At 39.9% G+C, this 23,652-nt stretch overlaps 1 pseudogene; it reads left to right on the top strand.

Moving 5' to 3' along the window:
* The first annotated feature begins 4,612 nt into the window (after positions 1 to 4,612).
* Positions 4,613 to 7,951, top strand: LOC147886503 (uncharacterized; annotated as a pseudogene).
* Positions 7,952 to 23,652: the final 15,701 nt, after the last annotated feature.

The raw sequence follows: 23,652 nt of genomic DNA, 5'->3' as shown, positions 1-23,652 counted from the left end.
TTTGAGAGCAATGACACAAACGTTCTAATTCTGATTTACTACCACAACAAGAAGGCCACGGCTATCTTGGATGGCAGAGCGAGTGTCAGTATCATCACCAAAAGTAGTGCTGGGCCAAATGGGGAAAACTTGAGAAGGAGAGCACCAACTTGGTTGTGAAATTAATCGAAGGTGCGACTACCCATCTAGTGGGGGTTCTAAGAGATATAAAGATCAAAACCTTTAGTCTCACCTACCAAGTTTGGTTTGTGATGATGGATTTCCATGGGCAACCAGATGGCTACAATGTTATCCTAGGTAGACCATGTGTGCCATAGGCCTAGTACATGAGTAGGACTCCAATCATATTTATTTGTGCAAGGATGAGCAAATTGTGAAGGTCGAGCTTCAAACTTGGAAGGCACACCCTATGACTAGGAAATTTGTTTGTGGCGACTGAGTTAGATACAACTTAGAGAACCACTCCCATAAATGTGTTTCAAGCCTGCAACAATGAAGAAGATAAAGGTGGCTATTGGGATGAGCACTGGCATGCTCCACTATTAGAGCTTGAGTTCTCCCAAAATTGGATGCATATCTTGGCAACCATAGACACAATTCAAAAGGACCCTTCGCAAAGAAGAAAAAGAAGAAAGGTGCCAACCCTGTTCTCCAAAAGGTACATATAGATGTTGGGGATGATGTGCCTGTGGTTGATGTGATCATTGATGGTCAAGTGATTTCTAATGTTTACATTGATGGAGGTGCATCAATTAATATCATGAGTGAGAAGACCATGATAGATGCTGATTTAAAATACTCTAGTACTACCTCTCCTTATCGCATCAAATTGGTTGACAACACTAGGGTAAAGACCTAGGGAGTTGTGAAGAATCTAGAAGTGGACGTATGTGGAATTTCTGTGCTGACTACTTTTCAAGTGATCCCTACCAAGCCAGATGCACGTGCCTATCCATTGATTTTTGGAAGGCCTTGGCTATGCAAGGTGAGGCTGTTCGAAAATGGGATACTGGAGAATAGATTTTGCAAGGAAATGATAAGAAGGTGCACTACAACATTAGAAGCCACAAAAAGGAAGTTGTCAAGGAGGAGTTTTCAACATCATAGAGTTCTTAACCGATAAAGAAGAAGAGACAGGGTGTAGCTCCGGATTCCAGCTAAGAGGCTGAGGTGGAAGGAGTGGCCTTTGGTCTTTGTCTTGGTGCTGATTAGGACGAGTCAGAAGGGAACAAGGTGGTGGTGCAAGAAGATCCTATAGAGACACTTCATGTGGAGGATGTGGAGCACACTAAACAACACCAATGCAATGAAGAGCTTCTTGGTGATTCTCTATCAGGTAGTGAGAAGCTCCAGTACTTGGATATGTTAGATGATTTCCCATATCTCTTTGCAACAAGCTATTAATAGGTTTGACCAATCTCTCTTGTGGAGTACAAGATTGAGTTGAGATTGAGTTAAAGCTAGAAAGCAAGCCAGTTGTGCAACGCTTAAGGCGATTGGGGGTGATCCAAGCTGAGGCACTAAGAGGGATCATTTTCCTTTGCCATTCCAAGATGAAATACTAGACAATATATATATATATATATGTATGTATGTATATATGTATGTATGTATGTATGTATGTATGTATGTATATATGTATGTATGTACATGCATATATATACATACATACATACATACAAACATCAAAAGTAAGACCCCATTGGTTTCCCATGTCATGCATTTTGTTGTCTCATGAGCATAAGAACAAGCACTTGTGTTCTTTACCTTTCTTTGCAATGGGGGTCTTGATATTGGGGGGATATGCCAAAAATTGATCAACAACATTATTTAATGGATATGGTTTTAGTTGATGGAGAAAATGGACATGAAAACCATCTAAATTGGATCTTGCTGTTCAATTTGATATATGACATGACCCCATTTGGATATGCAAGTCCAAAGATACGAGGTACTACTTTTAGGGCTTGAATGCCTAAAATAGGTAGCGCGTTAACACGCTGTCTATTTCATGCATTTAGGCCTCAAAACTAGGACCCCATTGGTGTTGACACGCTGTCTATTTCATGCATTTAGGCCTCAAAACTAGGACCCCATTGGCAACACCAATGGGGTCCTAGTTTTGAGGCCTAAATGCATGAAATAGACAGCACGTTAACGCACTGCCTATTTTAGGCATTCAGGCCCTAAAGTTAGGACCCCATATCTTTGGACTTACAAATCCAAATGGGATCATGTCATATATCAAATCGAATGACAAGAGCCAATTTAGATGGTTTTCATGTCCATTTTCTCCATATATCAAAATTGTATGCATCAATATATACATCAATATATACATATATGCATCAACATATACATATACATACACACACACACACACACACACACACACACACACACACACACACACACACACACATATATATATATACACACATATATATATATGTATGTATATACATACATACTTACATACTTACATACATACAGCACCTAGTAGTGAGCCTATTTTGTGCAGGTCTACCAGAGTCAAGTATCCTATGGATAGGCTGAAATATGATGGATTTACAACCATTCACTATGCCTATATGGTCAAAGTGATACAAGAACCAGAACCCACTTCTTTTGAGCAAGCCATGGGAAAAGAAAAATGGGAGAAAGCCATGGATAAAGAAATGGATGCCTTGGAAGCAAATGCTACATGGGAATTGGTGCCTTTGCCTAAAGACAATAATGCAATTGGCTGCAAGTGGGTCTATAAGGTGAAGCACAATGCAGATGGTTCTGTGAGTAGATACAAGGCAAGATTAGTTGTCAAGGGGTATGCACAGACATATGGCATTGATTATGAAGAAACATTCAGTTCGGTTGCAAGGATGGCAACTGTAAGAGAAGTCATTGCTATGGCTACATCAAAGGGATGGTCTTTACATCAGATGGATGTAAAGAATGCCTTCTTGCATGGTGATTTGCAAGAAGAGGTCTATATGGAGCATCCACCAGGTTATGTGCATGTTGTTCATCTTGAGTTTGTTTGCAGGTTGAAAAAAGCCTTGTATGGCTTGAAGCAAGCACCCAGAGCATCGTCTGACAAGATAGGACAGTATCTTGTCACTATTGGCTTTCAGATTTCCACGGCAGATTTTTCACTTTATGTGAGAAAAACAGAGAAAGGTATTATGCTGCTTGTCACTTATGTTGATGATTTAATCATCATAGGTGATAGTGATGAAGATATCCTTCATGTGAAAATGCTATTGAAGCAAAAGTTTGAGATGAAGGATTTGGAAGAGCTGTGTTACTTCTTGGGCATTGAGGTGATTAGATCCACAAGTGGGATATGGCTCTTGCAAAGGCGGTATGGATTGGACATGCTATCCAAATATGGGATGATAGGCTGTAAGCCTATTCCAGTTCCTTTGGAGCAAAATGTGAAGCTGAGTGCAGATGCAAGTGAGCTTCTGGAAGATCCTACTATGTACAGACACATAGTAGGAAGTTTGATTTATATGACTATTACCAGGCCAGATTTGGGCTATGTTGTTGGGTTGGTAAGTCAGTTTGTGCAGGCTCCAAGGAAACTGCATTTGGATGCGGCTAGATGCATACTGAGGTATGTGAAGTCCACATTGCAGTATGGACTATTTTATGAGACTGGGGTTCAGATACAGTTGCATGGATACACTAATGCTAATTGGGCTGGTAGTATTTCTGATAGACAATCTACCAGTGGATATGTGTTTTCTTTTGGGAGTGCTGCAGTCACTTGGAGCAGCAAGAAACAGCCTACAGTTGCCCTCTCGAGCACATAGGCTGAATATAGGGGTGCAGCAATGGCCGCATGTGAGGCAGCTTGGTTGCATGAGTTGCTTGATGATATGCATAAGTCTATAGATGGGCCAGTTGTCATTTATTGTGACAACATGAGCAGTATACACTTGGCAAATAACCCAGTCTATCATACTAGAACAAAGCACATTGAGGTGCATTACCACTATGTGTGGGAGAAGTTTTAGTAGGTTTTATTGATCTAGTTTATGTCAGCATAGAGGGTTAGGTATCTGACATAATCACGAAGGCATTGGGCGCAGAGAAGCTGTGCAAGTTCAGAGACCTGCTTAGTGTGTAGAAATTGGGATTGAGCTCGAGGGGGAGTGTTGAGATATCGAGCTCCACTCATGATATGCCAGGGTGACCGTTGTGCATTTATGTCACCGACTTGTTAGTTGCAGATGCAGTTGGTACACTGCCCATGAATAATAGCTGGATGATAGCTATCTTTATGTACTCTAGTTAGTGGCTCCATTAGTATGCCACCTAGGTTAGTTGAGTTTGGATTGAGACCCACATATAGGGTTCATCTATTCCTTTTTGTAAGAGAGACAGTTTTTTGGCTTTCACAACTAAGAAGAGGAAAACTATTTTCAGCCTCCACCTTTGTGTGTATTCCCCCATCGTGTATGTGAGAAAGCTGCAAGGGAGACTCCTTACCTCTCTCCCACTCTCTTTACAATTGATTCTACTGAGCTCCAATTCCAACCTTTGCAATTGAGAAATAAGGCCCTCCACCCCCTTGTTAGTGGGACACACATATGATTAGATTGATTAGATGTTCAGTAGATTCTCTGTCAAACTTGCAAAGAAAAGTGCATTCGATCTTCCACAAATTTGCAATGTGCTACATGATGCATATGTTCCAATGCCTACTAGAGTGAAGTAATTGAGGAGACATATGATTTTAGATCATATGCAACTGGAGAAGGTATCTATGACCCATCATTTGTGTAGGACAATGATCATAGATTTTAACATCAATTTAAAATAGAGAAAAAGGAAAGAAATACTCTCATGTGGATCAAAAAATATTCCAACTCCAAAACTTGGCTCCCACAATAGGGACTAAAGTTCTTGTTATCCATTCAGCATGTGGAATAGTTTGAGCTAAGCACATGCTACTCTCTTCCACAAGTGAGATAGCAAGGTCTGAAAAAGATAATTGCTCAATGGATTTTCTTCACTGCTTGAATGAAATTAAGGAGGTAGTGTGGGGTGCACTAACAAAGTGCGGATTGTATTTAGCCTAATCTATCATTCAATGAGCATAAAGATCATGGAGGATCAAACCATAGAAGGAACTTCATAAGAGAAATACATGGTAGGCAATACTCAAACTATTACAAATGTGTGTTCTCAACAGTACATGATAGGCCTCTTATATAGAGAGTGCCCTTTGAATAGTCAACCATGTGGGATCCTCTCATCCACATCTCTCCTTGTGGATATCCTCAATCCACATCTCCACATCATGTAGTCCACATCATAGGGTGGCTACTTTAATATACCATACCTTAGCCTTTAATCTATGTGCTCATGGCACCACAACTCTCAACACCTCCCCTTGGTGCCATGATCCTTTGGCTACTGCAAGGTGGTCAGATGTGAGTTACATTCCATCACCTCCCCTTAGTGCATGCATTGCTACTTAAGGTGGTCAAGTGTGGTTTGATTACATGTCAATACCTCCCCTGGGTGCTTTCATAGCTACTCTCAGGTGGTCAGGCTTGATTTACAAACATATGGGCTGAAGGTGGAAAGGATTTTACTTTTCAATACTTGATGTCAATGGCGTTCACTTCTTCGCTTGACGTAGCTTGATGCATGATGCTTTGTTCTTCCATGTGCCTTAATGCTTTATGTGTGGATGCCATGCTCTGTGCTATGGTCATCTCATGCACTTATGCTTTTGGCATGCTTATTGCATTCATGCATCACTTTTCCATTTGTTGCAAAGGTCTTACCAATTGATTTATTTCAATATTGGTAGTGTCTAATTGCTAACAATGATTCTGATCCAACAAGCGTGTAGAGCTTGAAAAGGCAATCACTTTTCCTTTTTGGAGCGTGTCCAAATTCTTCCTGGATTGGAAGTTACGGCTTGTCGAAGTTTTCATCAAGAAATGGTCTTTGATGATGTGGCACAAGAGTTCATATGCATAATACAAATTGTGCTTGGTAGAGGCTGTGCTTAGGTGGCACTTAACTAACCCTGAAGGTAAATCTAACTACGGTTTAGTGTGGGTTGAGTTGATTGGACTTGGGTTTACTTAACTATTGACCAAGCTAGAGTTAAATTTAACCATAGCTACATTATCTTGCCATGTGTCTTCTTGGTAGAGAACCTTGGAGGAGACTTTGTGGATGGTTGCTTTTTTGCCACCACCTCCACCATATCCTCCACCCCCTTCCTTTCTCCCCCGATGATTCTGATCCTGAGCACAGCTCAATGCACCTTGGTAGAGTCATCTTCGCCGCGGTTGATGTTGCCAGCTTCGATTCTGGTGTCACCAACTTTGATTCCCTTGGAGGTCATGCGTTCACCATCGTCGGAAGCTCATAGAAAGGTAAGAGCAGCTTGCTTCGGTTTTGTTTATGGCGAGGGTGGACTGGTTTTTCCTTCGTCAGATTTGTTGCCTAAGGATTCCAGGAATTGAGCTGGCCTGCCTTTCCCTCTCAGTTTGCAGTATGCTCCAAGGTATGAGTTGCATTTGTAGAGATGGGATGCCTGGCGGCTTCAAGATGTCATGTGCAAGGTAGCTGAGAAGACGCTCGAATAGAATCCGAACTATTTCAGGGAGCTTGATCATGGATTTGAGTCTGCGACACGAGTTTGTGGCTCAGCATAGAAATTTTGACATGCAGGAAGGCTACGTTCCCAATCCTTCCACAACAAACGTGTTACAAGTCAATGGGGGCTCACGAGGCTCTACAGCGATTCCTGATTAATCTTGTCGAAGATGGTTGCTGGTTCCGTTATGAACGTGTCATCCTCAAGTGCCCATCGCAGCTGCTCAAACACCTAAACACTGGTTCCAAAGCCTTGCATGAGACCTGTATCCTCGACCTACCTATTTGCTTGCAATAGGTACATGTAAGCATAGGAGTTGTTGAGCGTGGATAGCCGACAAGAGCGCTGGAGGCCTTTGCAGTAGAGGAATAAGCCAAAATTGGAGCTTGATGCGAGCTCGATGGATTCTGTTAGAGTCAAAGCTCAAGGCGTCGCAGCAAGCAGTGGTGGAGGATTTGTTGGGCCGTTCATTGTTGAAGCTCTGGAGTTGCTTAGGCTATCATAGTTGCTGTAGAAATTTGGTTTATGCATATGTGTAGGGTATGGCATGTAGAGCTATCTTCAGTGCTCCTATTACTCCTTCCCTCAGCTCGCTAAGTTTTTCTTGACACGGAAGGCATGTAATTTGGATGCATCCTCAAGGTTGACAATGTGTGAACAACAAAGAGTGTATCCGAGATAATAAAGCAAGAGGCCGCCACTGATTCTCTCTCTCTCTCTCTCTAAGCAAGGAACACTCAAGCTCACAATGAACTGAACTGTCTAAATTAAGAACTCTTGAGATCTAAAATTAATCTTACATTCTAAAACTAATCTAGGACCGGGAGCAATCCTAGTGAACTACTGATGAGCTAAACTAAGAGAGCTAAACCTATGCTCTGAAACCATGACAAAGTGCGGATTGTATTTAGCCTAATCTATCATTCCATGAGCATAAATATCATGGAGGATCAAACCATAGAAGGAACTCCATAAGAGAGATACACGGTAGGCAATACTCAAACTATTACAAATGTGTGTTCTCAACAATACATGATAGGCCTGTATTATAGAGAGTGCCCTTTGAATAGTCAACCATGTGGGATCCTCTCATCCACATCTCTCCTTGTGGATATCCTCAATCCACATCTCCACATCATGTAGTCCACATCATAGGGTGGCTACTTTAATATACCATACCTTAGCCTTTAATCTATGTGCTCATGGCACCACAACTCTCAACATGCACATGCATATTTTCTAGCAAGTACACTATAATGGTGGCACAATTTTTTTGTACATCAAGAGAGACTCATTGAGGAGTTTAAAAATGATACAATTTAGCTCAATGTACCATTTGTGTGGCAAGAAATAGAAGTTTCTAACACAGGAAACATGGATTGTAGTGCTGCAGTCAATGAAATGCCAATTGGAGAAGAGTTATTAGCAATGGTCCATGGAGAAAGTAGGGAAATGTATGTTGGCCCTAGAATCCATTGAGAACTTACTTGTTGAATTCCATTGCTATCTCGTCTAATCATAAATCTTTTAGATCACTCTTGATAGAATTGAGACCAAGTGTTTGTTGGGAATTGTGTGATCAAGGGCTTGTCCTATGATCATGTATGTGTGTGTGTGTAGCACACTAGGTGTTATGATGTGTCATAGTCTATGACATAAGTGATGATGTAATGCAAAGGCCCCCACATGGGGAGGTTCCTTTGATTTAGGAGTCCCTATGATGTAGGGAATGATTTCCTTTGATGTAGGAGAGGTTAATCTGATCCAGGCCACCCTCTCTCCCATTCTTTAAAAGAGAGGACTTTCTCTCTCAATGGAACATTTTGCCATTTGGTTCCCACACTCTTCTCCATGATGTTCATCTTCTCTCCCTCTCCCCAACATGTGGTATCAAAGCCTCCTTGAGCCCCTAGCCCATTCTAGCTTCAATATGCCACCACGTCACCTTCTTCTCCATCCTCCATGTTCTTCTTTATTTTTGCCCCCTTTTCCATCAGAGTTTGCTTAGCTCTGTTCTCTGCCATCATGTGACCATTCCCAAAGCCCTCTAAGTTGAAGTTTCCTCCACTTGGGGTGCACCTTTGGCTCAAAGCATTTCCCGACATTTTGCTTTTAGAGTCTTATGACACAATTGGCCTCAATTAACTCTCTAGCTATTGAAGATGATGCTATGGTTGTGCTCTTGAAGAGTATGCCCCAAGAGTATGATTATGTTGTGACTACCTTAAAGAATCTTCCCCAACCCACACTAGAGGGCATTATCAGTGCTCTTCAAGAGGAAGAGAGAAAGAAGATTTTAAGAAAGGGTGAAGAGCACACACAAGCACTTGCAGTGAAGTTTACATCAAAGAGCAAGTACAAGGCATGAAAGCATTATGGAAAACCAAACATCTTGAAAAAGATTGCTACAAGATCAATCCTAGCACTTATTGTGGCAAGAACAATCATTTAGAGAAGTTTTGCAATGAGAAGAAGAAAAGCATGGCAAATCTGGTTGAAGAGAGAACTCCATCAACAAATGAAGTCACAAACCTTGTGGTAGAAGAAAATAATGTTGAGAAAGCATGCTCAACATCATGTGATCATATGTGCATAGCATTAACCCAATAGAGTGCTATAAAGAAAAGGGTTAGATGCCCTAACCTAACCCTAAAAGGGTTTGTATATATTCTACAATTTCAACTAATTCTAGTGTACAATTAGTCATTTGTGGTCTCTAGTTGTGCCCTCTATCCTCATCTCCACTCTTCTCCTCTCCCCTCTTCACATATTTTCATGGTATCAAAGCTCCCTTGCCTTCCGCTGAGGCCTTGCAATCCATGTGAAAGAGAGTGATAGATCGAGATTGATTGAGAGTGATTGAATGAGCATCCTTTCATTCCATTGATGGAAAGAGAAAATTATGTCCATTCAAAGAATTTCCGTCCATATTCTGTGAGAGTTCATTTCTTTTGAGTGGTTGTGATATATTCGACACCTTGCGAGAGAGCTTTCTGAGATTTTTTGTGAGGGAGAGATCTGTTTTTAGAGAGGGAATTCAGATCCTTGAGAGTATAAAAGATTCTAGTCTCCTTACTCTTTTGCAAGAGAGAAACTGTCTCTCTGTCCTTGTGAGACATAGACAGGGAGAGAATAGACAGCTTTGATTATTCCTATTTTAGCTCAAGAGAGAGAGACCCTTTAAAGATTTACCTTGCCTAAAGCTCAAGCACATGCCCTTTTTTGAGGGTGCTCCAAAAAAGAAAAATGATTGATTTTTTGTGCTCTACAGGCTTGTCACATCATGCAGACATTTTAGAGCAAGTATCACACACTTTTGAGCAGAGTAGATTAGATCATCTGTAGCAGAGAGAACTCCAAAGCAGCCAATCGAGGCCATGCTGAAAAATTCCTAAATAGTTCCTACTCGAAGTCAGTCCATTTTCTCACATGCAATTTCAAATCATTACATTTTCCTAAAACCTGACGTTCCATAGTTCAATGAGTAGACTTTAGAGTGTTCATAGGCATTGACTAATTGTTTAGTGGGCAGATTGCACATGACTCATCCATTTAATGCCCAAGCCTTTCCATTGGCTGATTTGCTAATCACACATCTTAAGGGACTAATCCAAGAGGCCCTTTTTGAGTCCAAAATTCCCCTAATGGTTGGTTGCAGGCCTTGCCATTTGTTGATTTTATCCTTGGTTATGTCAATTACCCACTCCCATCGATCATTTATCGAGCATCTGAAACCCATAGGAATTCCTAGTAATCTAAAGACCTCTCTCTCTCCTATGACTTTGCATCCTTTATTTATGAGGAACTAGGGTGGCGGATTCTTGGTACCATATATACTTGTTTTGTCATGGTTGATTCTGGAGCTCGAGGCTAGACAAAACACCTTTAAGCAATCAAGAATGTCAACCACACCACTGATTGTTCATCATTGTGCGGCATAAAGTTGGTATCATCTGCAAATTGTTGGCAGATAGTCTGTCTTCCCTCTTCAACTTGGATACCTTTCAATGTGCTGTTATCCGCCTTATCTTGAATAAGCCAACCAAGGGCATCTGCTACTATCGCAAAAATCAAGGGTGCTAGAGGGCATCCTTGTTTGATGGATCTCTTTAAAGCAAAGCAAGGTGAAGCCTTACCATTTATCTCTATCTTTCCGTGTTGGCTTGGCATAGGAGGACGTCTATGTAGGAGATGAATCTAGGGCCTGTTCCCATGTCCTGTAAGGAGGATCGGATAAAGCCCCATTCCATCCTATCATAAGCTTGTCAAAATCAACTTTCGGGAAGTAGATATCGTGCTGGGTTTCATCTGCTAGTTCAATACTTTCCTAGAGGCTAAGGATTGCCGTGAGGATGTGCCGTCCTTGAATAAATCCTTTATGCTCTTCTCTTATCCACTTATGCATCTTGATCCTTAGTCTGATGGCCAATGCTTTGGCAAAAAAATTATAACTGGTGTTCAGCATGCTCAAAGGTCTCTAATTTTTAATCTCATCTTTAGGGTCTCCCTTCGATATTAGCTTGATCATGCCTGTGTTGATTCTTCTATTCAAGAATCCTTTCTCTTTTGATTCCTGCCAGAGCTTCATTAAATAAGGGCCTACCGTGTCCCAAAAAACTTGGTACAATTCCACTGGGAGCCCAGCCTCCCCTAGCATCTTACCTTTTGCCATTTCATTAACTGCTTCTTTTAATTCTTCTATTGTGAAGTCTCTATCTTGGTAATGACAATCAAAATTGGAGACCTGCTTGATTCTAGTCTGGGGGCAAAGTTCTCTGGCTCTTAGTTTTTCGGTTGATAGTACCTTAGCCTCTTCAAGTAGATTCTAGAAGTGGGACAAGTCTACTTTCATAATCTCATCTGGATCTTGCACCATCCTCCTGTCTTTCTGAAGGGCATCTAGTGATCATTCCTTTGCGTGCTTCTTTCGGAGGCTTCTAAACATATCATCGTTAACTCTATCCCCTTTACCTGCCCACCACTCTCTCATGTAGATTCTGTTGTTTCTTGCATTCCTTAGTTTTGCCTGCCCCGGAGATGAATTGTCATTGTCAAGTCCCTTTATCTATTCTTCTAGTAATTGATGCCTCCTAAGTCTAGTTTGTCTGATCTACATTTGATAGCCTTCAACAAAGATCCAGTACGCTTTGTGGGTCTCACCCATTTGTGTGACTTACTGGCAGTGCCACCAAAAGCCTTTTGCCAAATTTTTACAATTTTATTTTGCACATAAGGTAGCTGGAGGAAAAAGGGATTCACCTTGAAGCAAGATCTAATGATCCTCCCTTCACACTTTTATAGGGAGATTAAAACTAGTTTATGTGATCAGAGAAGGGGAGGGATGTTAGAGCGCCGGCCTTATGACAAAGATTGTCATCCAAAATCCTTAGAGACATACGCTCTGTCCAACTGATCTTTTTTGTTGAACCATCCTATTTGGCTATTTGACTGGGTGAAGGATGTATCTTTTGAGGTGTCAATCAAAAAGGCTTGGTCCTTTAGGTTGTTCCAAGCTGTCAACTTGCTCACTCTTAGGACATTACCTATACCATTCCATCCATCTCTTCTACTTTCGACCATGTTAAGTCGTCCAAGAGGATAGTGTTGTCTTGTAGAATCTTGCCCCCCATAGGAGTGCTCTATCTCTAGCCGAGTTAGGCGCATACATTGAGAAGATCTAACACACTAGCTTGAGGTGAATGAAGTCTACCCCTACTCCATTTTGACCAAAGTTGGACAACCCTCCTACTGCTTGAGATAGGTGCTTGGTAATTCCCAAAACTACCCTCCCCCTCTACCCTCTTTGTGTTCAGTATAGAACCACATTCTCTTGTCATCAATCTGGTTAAGCTTCCATCTGAATTTTGGCCCTCCAATTTTGACTTCTTGAAGTGCTAAGAAGTCACGATTGTGAGCCCTCTAGCATGAATCCATCTTTTGAAGATTATTGGTTTGAGGTCATTTGACATTCCTTGTACATTTACACTTAGGAAAGAGAACTTTTCTTGAGTCTGCATCATTGGGTAGTCTTATATTTCTTTTTTCCTTCAAGTTATCTACAGCAATAGAGTAAAACCTCTCGACATCCTCCTCTTTTCTCTCTCTGTGATGCATGGGTCTTTGGGTTTATCACTAAGGGCTCCCGATTGCTGATTTTGTTTTTCAACTTGAATAGTTTTTCTCCCTTTCACCAAGGTAAAGGGAGGGTCATCATTCCCCAAAGCTACGTGTTCTAATTGAGCTTCAAAATTGTGTGTGTTTTCTATAAATTCTTCTTCCTCTGAGCTGTCTACCATATTTTCCATAGGGGTCCTACTCGTGTGGCTACATTCTTTTCTTTTCTTACTTCCCTCCACTGGACATTATCCTTTTTATGTGCCTTGGTTTTGGTGTCTACAGCAAGAGCTTTTTCTTCAATGACTTGTGCAATCTACGGGCGCGGAGCTGGTTCCGTTGTACTTTCTTTTCTACAGCTCTTCCTAGACAGATAGTGCTTGATAGAAATGAATATTCTTGTAAAAGACCTTTTGGATCATTTCTGCTCTATTGCCATCCAACATGCAAATGGTGTTAGGAGGCTCTACCGCTAAGTCCTGCAAAACACAGGCTTGAGGGTTACCTCTCGAGCTTATGAATCTTTCCATTTCCAAACCCAAAAACTGACCTAGAGGTGCACAGAGGGCCTCTACTTGCAGAAAGAAAGAAAGAGGCAGATCAGGGAACTCTACCTTGAAATCTGTGGGGGGGAGCTGGTTCCTCTATACTTTCTTTTCTACGGCTCTTCCTAGATGGACAGTGCTTGATGGAAATGAATATTCTTGTAAAAAACCTTTTGGATCATTTTCGCTCTATCGCCATCCAACACGTGAATGGTGTTAGGAGGCTCTACCTGCCGCTAAGTCCAACAAAACACAGGCTTGAGGGTTACCTCTCGAGCTTATGAATCTTTCCATTTCCGAACCCAAAAACTGACCTAGAGGTACACATAGGGCCTCTACTTGCGGAAAGAAAGAAAGAGGCAGATCAGGGAACTCTACCTAGATTGGGGCTTTGGAGGGAGGCGATGAATTGGGGTTACATGACAAATCCCATAGCTGGGCACACAAAGGTTGACTTCTAATCGTCCATGTACCCTTCTTGACTACCTCTAAATCCATCTCCGGCTTCTCAAACAAGAAAACAATAACATTGTATTCAAAATTTTCAGATTTTTTCTCTTGTTTTGGATTTTTTTCGCAAACCAATCACCTCCACTTGATATTGACCTAGTAGACTCAAAAAAGGGTGTTTTTGCAACACTATATATTTCTTCTTTGCAAATTATGATCTTTAGAAGCAAAGATGTAGGTATAGTGAGTGGGAAAGAGAATGTCACAAGAGACATATGACACACCCCTTAATATGTGGCCACATAGGGCTTGATCCTCACATGCCCACCTAATGCTTGAGCCTTCTATTACTAGCTATTTTTTAAAAATTATGATTAATTCTTTAATTATTTATTTCTATTCTTTTTTATTAATTTCTTAATTATTAATTAATTTTTATTACTAATCCTTTTCTATTACTAAAAATTTTTTTGATTCATTTTATTACTTCTTGTTAATTCTTTAATTATTTTAATTTTATTAATAACTAGTTTTTTACTTAATTAATAATTAATTTCTTAATTTAAACTTAATTATTAATAGATAGAATTCAAGATTTGTTCATATCAACATAGATGTGGTGTAAAGATACACCATTTTGGAAAATGATGTATAAGATCATCGAGAGGGGACCGCCACATAGGGACATATCTTCTCTTATGCTTCGAAATCTCTTTCTGAGTCATCAGACTCTGTTACTGCGTCTTTAATTGGATCAAGTCTACCCAAACAATGCTTGATATGTGTGAGGGTGCTGTCGGGGGTCATGATACATTTTTCCACATCATACCCATGCTTCTTTTTAAGATTTCGAGTCCTTGATTTCCAACAATGGATGATGCTACTCACCTCCACTTTAGCCGAGCCCTCTTTATTTGGAACCCATTCCCGTTTCTTTCCCAAATAACCCTCATAAAGTTGTTTGAAACCATTTGCCAGCAGAATGCCAAACATTCATCATTGTGTGGGCGATCCTCCATGCTGGGAAGGCAGCTGGAGAGGCGACTGCTGGAGAGGAGAGGAGCTGCTAGAGAGGAGAAGAGCCATATGACAGACACGTGGCATATCCTTTTAGTGACATGTGTTTCTTTAAAAATAAGGTAGTGTAGATATAGATATATGTATTTTATATATATATATAGAATTTCTATATATACATATTTAAAAATAATAGATATATACATATTACATATAAAAATTATATATATATATAATATACATATTTAAAAATTATATATATGTGTGTGTATGTGTGTATGCGCGCGTGTGCATAGGTGTGTGTGTGTGCATTTTTGTGTGCATGTGTATATGTGTGTGCACGTGCATGCACACGCACACACATGCACGCACGTGTGTGTGTGTGTGCATGTGTGTGTGTCAGGGAAGTCAATAAATGTGGCTTGACACACTAAGAGAGAGAGAGAGAGAGAGAGAGAGAGAGAGAGAGAGAGAGAGAGAGAGAGAGAGACCCAGTGGAGTGCATCTCTAACTCATTGTAGACAGGTCCTAGTACTCGTCTTTCTTTCCATGAATCATGCAAGGGTGTATTTCTAACCTATGTATGTATCTTTGATGGACATGATGCTTTGCACAAGCCTAACTTTAGTAAGATTAAGGCCTGTGCAAAGTATCAGACACCTTTGCAAAGGATCAAACACCTCGAATATCATTTACACAGTTGGACATGCATATTTCCTTGTTCACTTACTTGAACCATGGATCTTGCATGAGTATTAAAAGCATAAAACATACTTCTTGTGTTGTGGATGCAAGGTATGATACTTTGCATAGGCCTTAATGTAAGTCCTTGCAAAGTATCATACCCTTGGACCATCATTTGCATGGTTGGACACACATATTTCCTTGTTTTCTTATTGGAACCCTAAACCCTAGACCCTAATTTAATGGTATAAAGTTAGAAAAAAAATCAAAATGTACAAGTTTTTTTTTAAAAACCCTATCTTTTTTAAATTAAATTGAAAAACAAATCAAACTGTGAAGAATTCTTTTAGTAAACCCCCATTTTGAGCTATTAAATTGAAAAAAAAATCCAAATTTTTTTTGAAAAAAAAAGCAAAAAAGTTCAAAATCTATAAACGTCTTTTTGAAAAAATCTCATTTTTGCTAGTAATTTGAGGAAAAAATAAAAATATCTAGAAAACCCTCATTTTGAGATCTAAAATTGAAAATATCCTTCAAAAGTGAATTCATATTTTTTGAAATAAATTTATTAAAAAAACAAAGTAGAAGCATTTTCTTAAAAACTCTCATTTTTTGCTGTTAATTTTTTTTCTCAAATTTAGAAATATTTAGATGGTGTGGCTTATGCCACACCTTCAAAGAAAGCCTTCTCTGAAACAACATATGGCATACGCCATATGTGAATTAATCATTTTGCTCAGTTTTGTATATTTTCTCTAAATGAGCTACATGTTTAAAAGAAAGAGGAGATGTGGCGTACGCCATATGTGAATTAATCATTTTGCTCAATTTTGTATTCTTTCTCTAAATGAGCTACATGTTCAAAAAAGAGAGAAGATGTGGCATACGCCATATGTTTCACATTACTTTCATTTTGATTTTGAACTTTTCTCTGGAATCTTGCTAGAAGTTGGAAGCCTTCCCACTAGCTCGTACTTGTGAAATGACTGACACTCTCCTTTTATATATTTCTAGCCCTTTCAAAAAAACTCTTCCCACCCATCTTTCCCTCTCTTTTACACAAAATTTTTAAATTTTAAATTTTATTCTTTTTAAAATGGGCTCGTGAGCATTGAAAGGATCTCAGATTTGAGCACTTTCTTGGATCATAGATGTGAGGGCTTACAAAATCGTGTAGAAACACAAATCTTTTCATTGGATCAATGAATTAATCTTTTTGAAATAAAATTTATCACACCTTTGCATTGCAATTAAACTCGTTACAAGGCTATAATACGAAGAGGTACCACAAAGTTGGGATTAACTTCAAGAGACCTTCACATCAACACCTTGTTTTCTTTCCTTGGGCTTGATCTTCGGAATAGTTATGCTCAAGCTCAGCCTTTATTTGTCGATTGAAATATTGTCTGGAAGTGCCACAGCTCTAGAACCACACGACAAGTATGCAATCCAAGGAGGCAAGGGAGCTACATCCTCTAGCTCGTGTGCCCTCATTATGCGCTGCCACAAGTGCACGTAGAGGACTTCCTAAGAAGTGAATCCTGATTGCGGTCCATCCTTGATTGCTTCCTACTTCAGTTTACTTATCGTCTCTATGGTGGAATAAAACACCCTTTCTAGTAATGTCTCCTTGTATCTCATTGTGTCGACTTGTCCTTTGAGAGAGAGTCCTTCGGGCAAAAAATCCATGTGAGCCTTTTGTTGGGAAGGCTGCGCAACCTTCAAAGCTATGCAGAAATCCAACAAAGTCAAGCCTGATTTATCATCGTCAGGCAGACACAAGGCGATGACGAGGCCTCACTGGTGTATCCAATTGCATGTAGCACTTGCATATTCTTTAGACTACCAGAGGGCATTGAGCCACACCATGGATACAGTTGCCGAGCAAAAGGTGAGAGAATTTCTTGGAGCGCGCACACAAAATCAAGCCCCGATTGCATGCAACCTTTTTACGTCTCACTGCTCCTCCTCAGTAGCTCGTCTTGCTTCTTCTCCTTCTTCACTCGTCTTCACTTCCTCTTCATCTTCTCCTCCTCACCCTTCTCCTCCTCTTCTCTTCCCTCCTCTCATGCTTCTCTACAATGCAACTCGCACTTCGATCCCTTTCGGAGATCCTTCCGCTTCATTACTCTGCTTGTAGGTTGCATTCTTGCCAGCATCATGCCCCTACATCCAGCATTACCTTATACACCGGGGGATGCTTCTCTACAAGAGGTGCTTCCTTTTTCGTTCACCTATGCAATGGTGATTCATACCCCTTCAGCTTTGCAAGCCATCGCGGTCGACCACGAAAATCCTGGCAACTATTTCTTGTCGATTTGCATGGCTGGGACCGTGATTCACAAGGCAATTGAACCGAGGGAATCAAATGTGAGCAAGCAACTAGCAAAAGTGGCGAACTTCCAACCGCATACTCCATAGGATATTATGAGAGAAGCTCAGGCTTGGAACCTGGGAATTGACGAGTGTAAAAGGGAAACTGTAAAAGGGAAGGCGAGAAAGAATTTCTTGGAACATGAGCTTGTTAGGGAGACTGGGAAGGAGGTCAAGCATGCTTGATAATTGATTCGGACACCTCCATAAGGTTGGAACCATCGAAGTCGAAGCACAGGTATGGGTTGTGAAGGAATTGGCTTCCGTGGCTCCAGTGAAAAGATTAATTCAATTCTTCTTTCTGCAGTTGAAAAGCTATCTACAAGCGACGTAAATCTCCATTGAATAGAGTAGGTAGTTGCAACTCTTAGATTCGTGGGATCCTTTTTTTGCTATCAGACGTGAAGAATAGAGTAGGTAGTTGCCGCTCTTAGATTCGTTTCGGCAAGGAGGACGTGAAAGTGTATGTGGAAGACTATGTGTTCATGAATCGTAGTGCTTATACAAGCTGTGGACTTGGATATTTAGGCTATGGAGGCCAAGATGTGGCACATGCCACATGTTGGGGAAACCCAAGATGTGGCACGCGCCACATCTTGGCCACCCGGTTAGGTTAGGGGTTAGGTCACACACTAGGTTAGGTTAGCTTAGTGGTTAGGTTAAGTTAGTGCTTACATTAGGTTAGTAGTTTGGTTAGGTTAGCTTACGTTAGGTTAGTGGTTTAGTTAGGTTAGGTTAGGTTAGTTTAAATTACTTATATAGATTAAGTACATTAGATTTATTTTAATTGAGTTTAGTTAGATTAATTAGATTAATTTAATTAAAATTAATTTAGCTTAATTTGATTAATTAATCTAGTTAATTTAGTTAGATTTTGTTTAGTTTAGTTAGATTTACGTTTAATTTAGTTTAATTAGATAAATTACATTAATTTAGTTTAATCTGATTAATCAATTAGATTAATTGATTTAAGTTAATCTATTTAAGTTAATTAACCAATTAATTCTATAATCAAATTAATTAATTAATTAAAGGCAATTAATAAATTATTACATTAAAAAAAGATTACTTTTATATTAAATTAAGATGAGTAAATTTAACCTATTTTAATTAATCTAATCTATTAAAATTAACTCAATCTATTTCATTTAAACCATTTTAATCTATTTACATTAAATTAATGTATTTAAATTTAATCTATTTAAAATAACTTAATCTAGTTAAATTAAGTTAATTTATAATAAATTTTAGTTAATCTATTTAAATTAATTACTTAATAGTTATAAATTAATGAAATTAATCTACTTAAATCAATCTATTAAAATTATTGAAATTAATCTATTGGAAATAATTAAAAATAGTAAATCAATGAAATGAATCTATGTAAGTTAATCTACCTAAATCAATTTATTTAAATTAATCTATTGAAATTAATATATAATTAATTTAAGTAAATCTATTTAAATTAATTAAATTAATCTATAATTATTCTAAGTAAATCTATTTTAACTAATTAAATTAATCTATTTAATTTAAGTTACTCTATTTAAATTAATTAATTACTATTTTAAAATTAATCTTTTTAATTTAATCTACTCAGATAAAGCAAAAAATAATCCGAAGTCAGTTTCCTTACCACCGGCCACTCCCATGAGTCCCACCCTCCTGACCGGCTACCTCTGGTTCCCTTCCAACAAAAGCTAATTGTCCATAAAAGGCACTAAGAAAGCAAGTTCTCACAAAAGCTCACCAAAAATTTGTCCCCCTACTTATCAATTAATTGGTTCTCGAAAAATTAAAAGAATTAATCCTCTTCTCTCATTCTCATCCACTCCCTCCGTCACCCCTACCTTCCTCCTTGAAGGGCGCAGTGAGAATTAGAGGAGACGTGGTTTTTCCTCCTCCTATACTTGCAATGCACCTGCCTCCTCTCTTTAATCTCACCTCCCCTCACTCCCTTCATCCCACCTCCTCTCCTCTCTTGGTGATGGTCCTTGTCCCCTCCCTTCATCTTACCGTCTCTCCTCATTGTATCGCTCCCACCTCCTGCCATAATTTAGAGATTGCAGAGGAGACTGAATTCAAATTTACACAACTTAACAATTGCTGACAACAAATTGAGATTGCAATATGGTTGAGGGGCCAAGATAGGGCCCCTCCTTACCCAAGCTCACTTTGTTTCTTGAAATAGGAGAAACAAGACCGAGGGTGCAAGCAGCTTCTAAAGTAAGAACTCAATTTTTGACTAGGACTCAAACAGATGATTTGGGGACAACTGTAGAGAGATATAGAAAATAAAGAGAGAAAGACTTGTTTCGGTTATGTACCGCATTTGAGTTTTTCTGACTTTGAATTTTGTGAGCATTGTCTTTATGGGAAGCAGACTAAATCGGCCCATAAAATAAGGGAAAAGAAAGAGCTTGAAAAGATTGATTTGATGCATTCATATGTATGTGGTCCCATGCCTACACGGTCATTAGGTGGGGCTGAATACTATGTGACATTCATTGATGATGCAACTCAAAAAGTGTGGGCTTATGATATGGCTCGGAAGAGCAATGTGTTCTAGGTATTTCAGAAATGGATGGCTTTGGCTGAAAATCAGTCAGGTAGAATGCTTAAATGCCTACGAATTGTTTATGGTGGACAGTAACTCTCTCATGACTTTCAGCATTTCTATGATACACATAGGGAGCTCATCCCCTTGTATTCCAGAGAAAAATTCAGTTGTAGAAAAGATGAACCACACTATTTAGGAAAGGTTGCAGTATTTCTGGTGGTTTTTGGGCTAGGTTGTAGTGCATGTGATCAATAGATCATCTAGTTAGAGTTTGGATGGTGGTATTCTTGAAGAGGCATGGGGTTGTAAGAATCCCTCTTACTCTCATTTGTGTATATTTGACGGTGTGAGGTGTATACACATGTGCCAAAAGAAGAGGGTCTAGATTGCCTGGGAGATTTGTTTCAACGATAGACTATGTGATGCTTACTGATTTGGGGAGCCTTCTTGCTATAGGGAGGCTATGATGCACGAGGATCAGTGCAAGTGGGAGTATGCTATGCAACCAAATATGTGAACTCACTCATGAAAAATAAAACTTGGTACTTGGTTCCTTTTCCACATGGAAAGAAAGCATTGCCATGTAAATGGGTCAACAAGATGAAGGTCATAGGGGTTGATGTGCCTAAGTATAAGGCCTGTTTGGTTGCTAAATGGTTCAAGCAAGAAAAGGGTGTGGACTTTGATGAGATTTTCTCTCTGATAATGAAGATGAACACATTTAGATGTGTACTTGGACATGTGGTAGGAGAGGATATGGAGCTTATGCAGATGGATATGAAGACAACTTTCTTGCACGGGGATCTGCATGAGAAAATTTACGTGGGACAGTCGCAAGGCTTTGAAGAAAAGGGCAAAGAGCATTTGGTTTGCAAGGTGGAAAAGAGTCTCTATGCCCTTAAGCAAGCACCTAGAGAATGGTACCAGAAGTTTGATGCTTTCATTCGCTCCCAAGGTTTTAGAAGAAGTGAGATTGATCACTATCTCTACACTAAAAGGGCTAAGGATAATAGCTTGATACTTCAGGCACTTTATGTGGATGATATGCTGTTGGCTAGCAAGAACACTTATGAGCTGGATGCATTGAAGGAAAAGTTACATGAGGACTTTGACATGAAGGATTTGGGACCTGCAGGTCATATTCTTGGTATGCGCATCACGCGTGACCAGAGTAGGAAACTCCTTTGGCTTTCACAAAAGGAGTATGTTACAAAAGTATTGTAGCATTTCAATATGGAGGGGGAGAAGGCTGTAAGTACTCCATTGCCTCCATATTGAAACTGAGTTAGGAAAATATACCCAAATGAGATGAGGAGAGGGCCATGAATGTAAGGTTCCTTACGCATCAGCGGTTGGGAGTCTTATGTATGCTATGATAGCTACTAGACCAGACATTACATTTGCAGTGGGAGTTGTTAGCTGGTATATGGCTTATCCCAGAAAGAGGCATTTGGAGGCAGTTGAGTGCATCATGAGGTACATGAAGGGTACCAAGGAAATGTGCATTTGCTTTGGCAGAGGAGAATTGTGTCATGCGTGTACATGGGTACATAAATTCAGACTATGCAAGCCATGTGGATAGCAGGAGTTCCACTTCTGTTTATGTGTTCACCTTTGTAAGTGGTGCAGTGTCATGGATGTCTCGCACACATAAGTGTGTTTCTTTGTCTACCATAGAGGCCAAGTATGTTGCAACCATAGAGGGTTGCAAGGAGGCTTAAGGCTTGATCGGCTAGTGGGAGATTGGGGGATTCATACAGGTGTACCGATATTGTATAGTGATTCCATGAGTGCTATTCAGCTATAGCATGGAATCCAATCTTCCATGCAAAGACCAAAGACATTGAGGTCAAGTACCATTTCATCAGGGAGGTACTTGAGGACAAGCGCATAGAGTTTCTCAAGGTTCATACAGATCATAACCCTGCAAATATGCTGACGAAGAGTCTACCTACTCAGCGGTTTGAGTATTGTTGTGCATTGATGGGCATTGGATAGTATGCTCACTAGATTTTCTCCCTTAAAGGAAAAATGGCCTTTAAGTGGGAGGTTGTGGGGGTTAAAGGCCACTATACCTTAACCCCATTTATGTACAATAATGAAACACACATATATATATAGATGACATAGAAGATTAGGGTTTTCTACACCCACCAAAACTTATGTGACTCTCTTCTGGCTCACCCTCTCTTTGACCCTCTTCCATTCTACTTCCTTTGAGAGCACTCTCAAAACTCTGGAAGAAAATGTGGTAGGCCTGGGAGTCAATGTGACCATATATCATTTGGAAGGGCCTTTTAAGAAAGAAAGGTACTTTTGGTAGCCGATATGGTTCCACTTAATCTGACCAAACTCATAGGTGGATGATGAAGACCTAAAAGGAGCTCTTTGACTCAACAAGAGGGCAGTAAGAGTTTGGGGTGATCCTCAAACCAAGAGTAGGGTAAGTGGTTGGAAGATGAAATGTTGATAGCGAGGTTTTGAATCAATAGGTTTGATTTGAGACTGGGGTGGTAGCAAGATAAGGGTGTCCACTTTTTGACCACTCCAGGCAAAGTGTGACACCCCCAACTCACAAATACAAAGGATTGCACTACCTTGATCGTGGTACTGCATACAATCAAACTTCAACACGTGGAGGTTCGGGAGCTGATGAGTGGAGGCTCAGGAGGAGCAAAAAATGCTCGATCATGGTATTGTGCAGTAATCACAGCTCAGCAAACAAACCTTGAATGTGATTATGTGTCATCCAACATGCCTACCTCGTTCGAGGTGTGTGGCAGCCTACATGTGCATCAAAAAACCTCGATCGTGGTATTTGGGCATGACACTCTGAGCACCCATGGCAGTGAGATGGCAAGCCAAATACCTCGATCATGGTATTTCATACCTCGATCGTGGTATGCATGGATGACACATCTTACACCCATGGCAGTGAGTTGGCATTCCAATTACCTCGAACGAGGTATGTTGATGTGGCATATGTTCAACATTTGGCGAGGCAAATCCTATGTGGTATGCTTGCATGGTTTTTAAAAAAATTGATTTCTGGCAGAAGTACCTCGATTGAAGTGAGTTGGCATAAAAAACCTCGATCATGGTCATGTCATGGATCCTTCACATGCATAGGTGTTGCATGAAAACCTCGATTGTGGTATGTTCATACATCCCTCGCATGCATGGATGTCACATCGGATCCGCTATCAAGGTATTGATTATATGGTATGCTGATTTGCCCTGTCAATTGCCATGATCGAGGTAATTGACAAGGATAAGCCATT

Source organism: Dipteris shenzhenensis, chromosome 24 (assembly GCF_047967505.1).
Source record: "Dipteris shenzhenensis isolate YYH24624 ecotype China chromosome 24, Dip_SZ_1.0, whole genome shotgun sequence".
Lineage (NCBI taxonomy): Eukaryota > Viridiplantae > Streptophyta > Polypodiopsida > Gleicheniales > Dipteridaceae > Dipteris > Dipteris shenzhenensis.
Note: the sequence above shows the minus strand (reverse complement) of the source record. Positions and strands in the feature narration are given on the sequence as shown.